This window comes from Lontra canadensis, unplaced genomic scaffold, assembly GCF_010015895.1.
Source record: "Lontra canadensis isolate GAN:19392208 unplaced genomic scaffold, GSC_riverotter_1.0 scaffold1, whole genome shotgun sequence".
NCBI lineage: Eukaryota > Metazoa > Chordata > Mammalia > Carnivora > Mustelidae > Lontra > Lontra canadensis.
Window position 1 is genome coordinate 35,490,306 of NW_022630995.1, and position 10,563 is coordinate 35,500,868.

The window sequence follows — 10,563 nt, forward strand, 5'->3', positions numbered from 1 at the left end:
TCCAGCTCTGTGCCCGCGGGGAGAGCCGGAGGGCGCTACCCCCACCTGGGCGGTCCTCGGGTTTCCCCGCGACCGTTTCCTGCCTTTAAAGGCGCCCGGAAAACCTCGCAGGCAGTTTCCCAAGGAGGCGATCGCTCAAGTTCAGCAAGAGTTTATGATGCCTCGATTGTGCGTTAAACAGCTTTCCCTTACCCTACCGGAGGGAGTGCAATCTGATTTAAAACCAACCAACTGGGGCGCCTGGGTGGCTCAGTGGGTTGGGGCCTCTGCCTTCGGCTCAGGTCACAATCCCAGCCTCCTGGGATCGAGCCCCGCATCGGGCTCTTTGCTCGGCAGGGAGCCTGCTTCCTCCTCTCTCTCTCTCTCTCTGCCTGCTTCTCTGTCTACTTGTAATCTCTGACTGTCAAATAAATAAATAAAATCTTAAAAAAAAAAAAAAAACAACCAACTAAACAAAACGCTTTCTAGAAGGCCAATTTGGAAATGGGGATCAAAATTGAAAAGCATTAGCTTTGGTCCAGGAATCCCACATTTTGCAAATGCGTCTTCAGAGTCAAATGTGCGAATATGTATGTGCGAGGATATTTATTGTTGTTTATGCCTGGAAAAACCTGAACATAATACTCTGTCCCACAATAAAAGATTGGTTAAGTAAATTATAGCAGCTTCGAACAGTCGCATATGCTGTGGCCATTAAAAATTCTTAACTATCCATTCAATTTGTTGACATGCAAAGAAGGCAGGCCATAGCCAAATTTTAAGTTGAGGCCGGGGAAGTTTACAAGAGTATGTATTGTGTAAATATTTTGTTATATATCTATATATGATCTATATCTATATATCTATATCTATATATATCATAAGTTAGGGAAAATACAATTTTAAAGACTGATTCTTTCCAAGTTCTGCAATTTTGAGTGTTAGCAAATTTTGTTCAAAAGGTATGACAGGTGTGTTTTGGCGTACCAGGGACACAAACACCGTGCAGGTGACTTCTGTGCCTGCCTACTGACTTCAAGTACCTTTGCCCCACCTGCCTTCCAGGCTGAGCTGAATGGTAAGAGCACAATCACACATTTCCTCTTAAGGGCAGATTTCCTTTTCTCCTTTGACCCTAAACCACACCTTTCCAATAAAAGACTATCAAGCAAGCAACTCTAGCAAAGAGGGAAGTTCATTGCTGGCTGCAAATTATGCCTTTTTAGGCAGCAGCTGCTGCTTCCAAGCCCACCAGGTTTTATTACAAAAACTTATTTTTTGCAACTAAAAATTGCTTATTCATTTAAAAAATTCCAGTCTTTAAAACACACACACACACACACATATATATATATATATATATATATATAAAACAAGGGGCACCTGGGTGGCTCAGTGGGTTAAAGCCTCTGCCTTCGGCTCAGGTCATGATCCCAGGGTCCTGGGATCGAGCCCGGCACTGGGCTCTCTGATCAGCAGGGAGCCTGCTTCCTCCTCTCTCTTTGCTTGCCTCTTTGTCCACTTGTGATCTCTCTCTGTCAAATAAATAAATAAGATCCTTAAAAAAAATTAAAAAAACAAAAACAAAACCACATATATCAGGGTTCCGGGATCGAGCCCCGCATCGGGCTCTCTACTCAGCAGGGAGACTGCTTCCTCCTCTTTCTCTCTCTCTCTCTCTCTCTGCCTACTTGTGATCTCTGTCAAATAAATAAATAAAATCTTAAAAAAAAACATATAAAAGCAGAGAATAATATGACAAATACTTATTTGTGTAAGAAAAAATGTAAAGACTATTATGACAATAGGTAGATTGAACAAATTTTCTTTTTGTCATATTTATTTTAAAATCCTCTTTTAAAAGAAAAAAAATGTTAAAGATATGTTGGGAATCCTTTCCATTGCATTTTCCGCCTTCCATGAAGGTAACCACTGTCCCAAGGTTACTGTATATCCTGCCCACCCATATTTTTATACTTTACAGTGCATACCTTTATCCATATGATGTAGGAGAGATGTTAGGGTTCAAAGCCAATGGCCAAGAAAGAATTTTGGAATGTCTTTGGTGCAAAAGGTGGTTTTATTAAAGCATAGGGACAGTCGGGCACCTGGGTGGCTCAGTGGGTTAAGCTTCTGCCTTCGGCTCAGGTCATGATCTCAGGGTCCTGGGATGAAGCCCTGCGTTGGGCTCTCTGCTCAGCGGGGAGCCTGCTTCCCCCTTTCTCTCTCTGCCTACTTGTAATCTCTCTCTGTGTCAAATAAATAAAGCCTTAAAAAAAATAGTAAAGCATGGGGACAGGACCCATGGGCAGAAAGGGCTGCACTGAGGTCACAAGGAGTGACCCATTTTATACTTTCAAGTTGGGAAGGGGTTCGGGATAGCGTAAGCCTTTAAGGAATTTTGGAAGCACGGTTTCCAGGACCTTGAGAGGGCTAGCTCTTGTTGAGGAAAGGTCATTTATTACCGTGTAATAAAGCCTGAGTCATGAGACCCTTCAGATGTATATCAGTGGGCCATGTGCTTGGGGGATGATTGCCAACATGTATCTTGGGGGGTAGAGATAAAGGAGGTTTCCAAAAGGAATTTTTATATATTAAAGTAGACTTACAGGATCCTGGAGGGCCGGGCTAAAATTGCCATTTGCTCTTGGCAAAGTATTAACATCGAGGCAGCTGAGTCCCTAGAGCAATGCCACTCTGCCTGTTTCAAAGACTTGTCAACAGGCTGTAAACAGTAAGGAAATTTAGTAACTTTTCTTCTGCCTTTGTTTCCCACATCACGTAGATATTAAATGGAATTCTTTTTTCAGTGTTTTAAAATTGTATAAATAACATCCTATACATTTGTTTACTCAACCTTATATTTTTGAGAATCACTCATGTTCATATATGTAGATCTAGTGCACTGATTTCCATGTCTCATAGGAGCCCACTGTATGAATATCCACGAATGTCCATCAATTTTTTCTACTCCCCAATTGATGGACATGTGATGCATTTCAGGTTTCACTATTGCACAAAGTGCTGCGGTGGTCAGATCTTTGGATGCTTTCTGATATCTCAAGCTAGAAATGGAATAGCCGGGTCACCTTAACTAGACATCTGAAGTTGTGTGTCCTCCTGTGTGCGTCAGCTGAGACAGGGAAGCTGGACACTCCACTGAAATGGGCTTTCTGCTCCTTTTCCCACTTCTGTTCTTGCTGGGACCTGCACACCCACCATACATGTGCCTCATGGTACAAATAAGGCATGTTCTCCCGGTAAGGGACAAGGAGTTAATGATTTCTTCAGTCTTCAGCACCACAGATAACATCTAAGAAAGGACTGGGTGAGAATGACCAGACAAATCGAATCCCAGACCACTGGCTCTAGTCATCTCAATGTCAAGACTCTCTAGCTCCCCGAGGGATAAGTGACTTAGGGAGGACATCTGGACCTTGTCCTTTTCCCGACCAGTTCTTGGATGCCTGAGCAGACACATACACCAGACCACAATCCTCAGTAAAAACTCCAGACCCCGAACCAAAAAGAGACTCTCTTTCCTTGTCTGTTCTGAGGCTCCCAGATGCTCTATCCGTATCTGCACTCCTTCCCTATCCTTAATATACTCTGCTCTCACTCCCTCCTGGCTCACATTTGATTTCATCCCTGCACATAGCCCAGGACCCTCTTGGCTGGCCTTGTGGGACCCACCCCCCCCGGGTCCCTGGCCCCAGCCTGCCTCCATCACAACCATTCATTAAATACAAAAATTTTTTTAAAGGTTTTATTTATTTCCTTATATAAGTAATCTCTATACCCAATGTGGGCCCCATGCTCATGACGCTGAGATTAAGAGTCAGCTGCTCTTCCGACAGAGCCAGCAAGGCCCCCCAATTAAACAAAACTTTTGTGAGTAGTCTATGTACCTAGATCTGCTTTAGGGGCTGGGAATGCATTAAGAAGGAAAGCCAAGTCCCACTCTCAAGGAACTTCCATTTGGTTAAAAGGGAGAGACCCTCACTAGATATCAGGGAGTGGCATAAAGCAGGATATAGCCTCCATAGGTCTACAGAATGATGGGTGGGAGCAACAGTGGTCTGGGAAGGCCATGGCAATGAAGCGGTATTTCAGTATAGTCTTCAAAGAAGTAAGGGAGTGAACAAAGGTGATATGAGAGAACCATTTCAGGCAGAGAGGACAGAAAGAGCAGTGGGGGAACAACCTGGTGCACTCACAAAATGGGAAAGTGGCCATTGTGGCTGGAGAGGAGGGAGAGTGGGCCAGACTAGAAGGAATGAGGCCACAGAGGTAGTGGAGTCTAAAGGGGGAGGCAGACTAGGCAGTGCCTTGCAAACCACAGTTGGGATCTTGGCCTATGCTTTGAATGAGAATCCTTATAGATTTTGAGTAGGAGTGTGCCATGATTCTAGTGTCTGATTCTTACTGGGCTGGGAGAGGATGAAGGTGGGTGGGTGGAAGGAAGGGCAGAGGTCGACACCAGTTAGGAGGCCATTGTTGTTATCCATGGGATAGATGACTACGGGTTTGGCCACCATGGGAGTGGTGGAAAGCATCAGAGTTGGTTTGCTCATAGAGAGATATTTCAAAGAAACATCCAATAACATTTGCTCAAGGATTGGATGTGGAGTTTGAGGAAAAGAAAGAAGTCATACATTTGTTCAAGGATTTTGAACCAGAATGATCGCAAGAATAGAAGCATCACGGGGCACCTGGGTGCACCAGTCAGTCAAGTGTCCAACTCTTGGTTTAGGCTCAGGTTGTGATCTCAGGGTCATGGGACCAAGCTCCACTTTGGGTTCCACGCTGATCGTGGAATCTGCTTGAGATTCTCCTTCTTCCTCTGCCCCTCCCACTTGTGCTGTCTCTCTCTCTCTCTCTCTCAAAATAAATAAATAAATCTTTTTAAGAAAAAGAATAGAAGTGGAGCGCCTGGGTGACTCCGTGGGTTAAAGCCTCTGCCTTTGGCTCAGGTCATGATCCCAGGGTCCTGGGATGGAGCCCCGCATCGGGGTCTCTGCTCAGCAGAGAGCCTGCTTCCTCCTCTCTCTGCCTGCTTCTCTGCCTACTTGTGATCTCTCTCTCTGTCAAATAAATAAATAAAATCTTTAAAAAAAAAAGAAAAAGAATAGAAGTATCACTTATTGATATCAGGAAGGAGGCAAAAGGCACAGGTTTGGGGTTTGAGGTAGTGAGGACTCAAGCATTTGATTTTCAGCAAGAAAAGTTCAGCAAATGTTTAGCAGGTGGTTGGATGTAAGAATCTGGATTTCAGGGGAGAAGTCTGGGCTGGTGATAGTAACTGGGGAATTATCAGCAAATCGATAGTTTTGAAGACATGAACAAGCATGAGAATGCTTGGAGTTGCAGAAGAGAAGATGGTCAAGACTGAGCCTTCGTTGTGCCAAGTCAGAGAGATAAGGAGGACCCACAAAGAGACTGGGAAGGAATGTAGTGATTTAGCACGAGGTTAGGAGGGAGGTACATAGGAGTGAGAGTGGAAGAAGTGAGTATGGTGTCCCAGAAGCCAAGTAAGAAAACTTTTCAAGATTTTTTAACTGTGTTAAATACTGCGGAGGGTGCTGATGAGCACTGAGAATTGACCCTTGGATTTGGCAACGTGGAGGTCATGGGCGACCTTAAGAATGATTTCTTGGGGTACCTGGGTGGCTCAGTGGGTTAAAGCCTCTGCCTTCAGCTCAGGTCATGATCCCAGAGTCCTGGGATTGAGCCCCGCATCGGGCTCTCTGCTCAGCAGGGAGCATGCTTCCTCCTCTCTCTCTGCCTGCCTCTCTGCCTACTTGTGATCTCTGTCTGTCAAATAAATAAATAAAATCTTTAAAGAAAAAAAAAGAATGATATCTCTGGAGGCAACTGGGTGGCTCAGTGGGTTAAGCCTCTGCCTTCGGCTCAGGTCATGATCTCAGGGTCCTGGGATCGAGCCCCGCATCGGGCTCTTTGCTCGGCAGGGAGCTTGTTTCCCCCCCCCCCTACCTACTTGTGATCTCTCTCTCTCTGTCAAATAAATAAATAAAATCTTTCAAAAAAAAAATGATTTCTCTGGAGTGGTGGAGAAAGAAACCTGACTGGCGTGGGTTTGAGAGAATGGATGGAGATTATTTAGAGACAGTAAGTAGTGTGACTTTTTCAAGGAGTTCTGGTGTAAAGAGGAACAAAGATGAAGAGATTGGGAGTTCTTGTAGCATTATATGCTAATTAGAACCAAACATTAGTGCAAACAATGATGATATACTAGAGGAAAGATCGATCATAGCTGGAGTGAGTGATTTTCCTGAGTAGACAAGCAGGAATGGAATTCAGTGCTCAATGGGGAGGAGCTGGCTCTTGGCAGAGTTCATTCAGGAGAGCAGAGGGACGTGCAGGCAGACAGGGGCAAGTAGGCTTGTAGAGTTTTGCGGGGTGGGTGGGGAAATGCTCTTCTGGTTCCATTTAGTTTCTGCATGAAAAATGAAGCATTATCAGCTGAGAGACAGGAAGGAGAGACATGTTGGAAGTGTGAGAGGGAAGGAGGTATAAGATAGAGCGAATGGACTAGGGAAGGGGAGTAGAAAGGGTGGTAGGATTGCTGTGCCCTCTGGAGGTTGGGACTCAGTCATGAATTTCAGGTAAAACAAGTCAGCCTGGATGTGTGTTTTCTCCAGTTGCAACCAGCGGCGCAGGCTCAATATTACCAGTCCAGGGATGAGTTGGACTTAACCTGGGTCTAGAGGAGACAGGAGGAAGGGAGTTGAGGGTGAATGCAGAGGGATGATTAAAAGGATGGATCATGACCTTTCAGTCCAGCGCAGTGGGGCTGAGAAATCATTGGCAGCAAAGGGAAAGAGTTGGAGGTGGTAGCTGGAGAGTGGGATGCTGGTGATTGAGATTATAAAGAGGGTAGAGCCATTGGTAATGATATCTGGGGTATCATGAAGGAATGCATGGCTGAGGTAGGTTGCAGAATAAGATCTGTTAGAGGAGAGAATATGCAAGAACTAAGAAGCTGGGGAATGAAATAATCTACGTAGCTAGTGAAATCTCTAGAATTATGGTGGGGCGGTGTTGCACTGGGGCGGTGAGCGGTGCTGAAATGCTCAGTGAACGAGGGAGTGATGAGCCTCTGAGGATGCTGCACCCAGGAGGGGTAGGTTTCAAAGGCTGGGGGGAGGAACAGTGATCTGGAAGGAGCAGTGAGGGTCAGGACTCCTACGTCTCCTCCAGTCCTTGAGGTGTGAGGGGTGCAGTTGAGAACAATTTGGACCACTAGAGGGCGATGCGTTCAGAATGGTGTCTAGATCTCAGAGTGCCCTGGTCCTTTGGATCTAGACTACTTGAAGAGCTTTTATTTAAATTTAAATTTAAATTTAATTAAATTCAGAGCTTTTAAAATAATACGGATATCTGGTACCATTCCAGACCATTTAAATCAGAATCTCTGAACATGTGTGAAAATTCCTGTTTCCTCCCATTCTGACCAACATTTGGTATTATAAGCTGTTTTCATGTTTGTCCATCCCAGGTGTATATGATGGTGTCTCCTGATTGTCTTAATTTGTATTTTCTCATATTCTAATGAGGATGCATTCCTTATATGTTTGATCTATTTACTTCCCTGTTGTCTGTTTATATCCTCCACACATTTCCCCCCCCACAACCACCACTGGGTTTGTTAGTCATTTTCCTACTGGCTTGTAAGAACTTGTTATATGTTTTAGATTTTAATCCTTTTGTGGTTATATGTGTTGCAAATATCTTTGCCCCTGAATATAGTTTGTCTTTTTTTTTTATTCAACAGATTTGGATTTTGATAGCAATATTTAAGTTACCAATTTTATTTCTAGTGGTTTGTATATTTTACGATATAATTTTCATATAGCTTGTTTTGAAGCTGTTGGTAGACACAAGTATTTATTGATTGATTTTTCAGGGAAAGAGAAAGGCAGTTTTTTGAAAAGTAAAAATCATCAAAATAATGTTTTGCGGGGCACCTGGGTGGCTGAGTGGGTTAAAGCCTCTGCCTTCGGCTCAGGTCATGGTCTCAGGGTTGTGGGATCGAGCCCCGCATCGGGCTCACTGCTTGGTGGGGAGCCTGCTTCCTCCTCTCTCTCTCTGCCTGCCTCTCTGCCTACTTGTGATTTCTACCTGTCAAATAAATAAATAAAAATCTTCAAAAATAAAAAAATTTAAAAAAATAATGTTTTGCTCTGTGTGTATTGGGACAGTATATTTGTCACTCTTAGATTGTTATTTTACCTATCTCAAAATGACACTGTTTTTTTTTTTAAGAGATTTTATTATTTATTTACTTGAGAGATTGACAGCAGGGGGAGAAGCAGAGGGAGAGGGACAAGCAGGCTCTGTGCTGAACATAGACCCCGACTCAGGGTTTGATCCCACTACTCTGAGGTCATGACTGGAGCCGAAATCAAGAGTCAGACCCTTAACTGACTGAGCCACCCAGGTGCCCTGCCACTGTTTTATTTTTTAAAATAAAGCTAATGCATGTACCTAGTAAAAAAAATTCAAGAAAGGACAAAAGAGCACAAGATGGTGAATAAAAATCTTTCTCCTTTGCCGCGTCTGCTCAAAGGTAACAGTTTCTTCAGATTTTTATGCATATACCAGAAAAAAAATTTTTTTATGCATATACCAGCATATGTATGTAGAGCCCGGTAACAGTTTCCTGTGGTTGTCATAACAAATCCCCACAAACTGCGTGCCTTAGAACAACAGAGAGGTTCACTCTGTCCCCGTTCCGCCGACCGGAAGTCCAAAATCAAGGTGATGCAATGCTGTTGACTTCCGACGGTCCTAGGCATTCCTTGGCTTGTGGCTGCAAAGCTCCAGCCTCAGACCATCTACTGTCTTTCTCTCTGTCTCTCCTCTGTGTGTCGTCTAAGGACACGTGGTATCTTCCGGGGCACCTGGTGTGATGCAGAAGCACACAGTCGCTGGGGCGGGATTTCACCTGGGTTCAGACCCCCGCCTTGGTGTGCACAACCTGGGACAGTCACCCTATGGCGTCTCCCCCAGTGTAAGTGGGGATAGAGATAGGATTTATCTCCCAGCACCTTTATGAGGGTAAAGGGAGTTAATATTTGTAAAGCACTCAGAACAGTGCCTGGCCAGAAGATAACCTAAGTAAACATCCGACAGACCAGATTTTATGTAAACGATATCACGTTCTCCGTACTCTTCCACTCTTGCTTTTCTACACTTAGTAGTACATCCTGAAGTCTTTCCATTTCAACATGTACAAATGTACGGCTTGTATAGAATTCCAAACCTCCTTACTAAAATAACTTCTGTGTCAAGCACAATTCCAGCCATTTTATATTCATTATCTACCCCCTCCCCCCCGAAAATCCCAAATATTCCCATTTGGGATAAATGAATGGAGACTCTGTGAAGTTAAGCGAGTTTTCCAACATGTCCTTAGTTTTGTGAGTTCAGCCCAGTCTGTTCCACTGCGACCCTGTGTACTGTACAAGCTGACTTCTGTGCGTTTATCATCTCCTTAAGGACATTTCTCTGAATTCTAACAGCCTCAACAGGAATAGTCTCCTTGTTTCCAAAAACCGGCATCGTGAGTTGTCCTTACGAGCGTTTGTTAAATCATGGAGCGGTGTAGGAGATCTACAGTGATGGGTTTACGTGTGTGCACGTGTGTCGTGTATGTAAACATGGGTGTGTGTTTTCTTAAAGACTTCAGTCCAGTGTTGTTTGAAATTTCCTTAAACCCCCAGCTGGCCCCTCTCTCCTCTCCTGTTTCAAGAAGCTAGTTTCCCAGTGCCCCAGATATCTTGTGGCTCCCTAATTCTTTCTTTTGGGGACCCATCAGAGACCCAGCCTCTCTTTGCGGTTTCTCCCCAGGCCTGAGAAGACTTCCCATTATGGTTGATGAGTAAGAACGAACGGTAAGAAGCTAGCCTTTCCCTTCCTCCCAAAAGCAGAAGTGATTCTTACCCAAATGTCTCACTTTGTTATGGGTCAAATCATAGGGTCTTAACTTGTTTTTCGTAAGATGAGGTAATGCCGGACAGCGGGATGGATTATAGAATAATTATTTAACTCATACATTCAGTTCTTTTTTTTTTTTTAAGATTTTATTTATTTATTTGACAGAAATCACAAGTAGATAGAGAGGTGGGGGCAGGGGTGGGGGGAAGCAGGCTCCCTGCTGAGCAGAGAGCCAGATGCCGGCCTTGATCCCAGGACCCTGAGACCATGGCTGGAGCTGAAGACAGAGGCTTAAGCCACTGAGCCACCCAGGCGCCCCTGCTCAGTTCTTTTTGATTAGGTGGCAAGCCTTGGGAATCGGATATCCTTGCTGCTTGAAGTGTCTGGTACTTCTTTTTGTAGCAACCTTTGTTGATTATTCTAAAATCATTCCAAATGGCCTTTAGAAAATTGATTTTTATTTAGTCCTGCAGTACCTCAGTGTCATTTATTATCCTAGAATTAAGAATTAATGCATCTAGTGGTCCTTCCTAGCTGCGTGCTTTGGGTGAATTCTGCAGCCTTTAAGGCTTAGTTTCCTCATCTACAAAATGGGCACAATCATATCGACCCCGAGGATTGTTA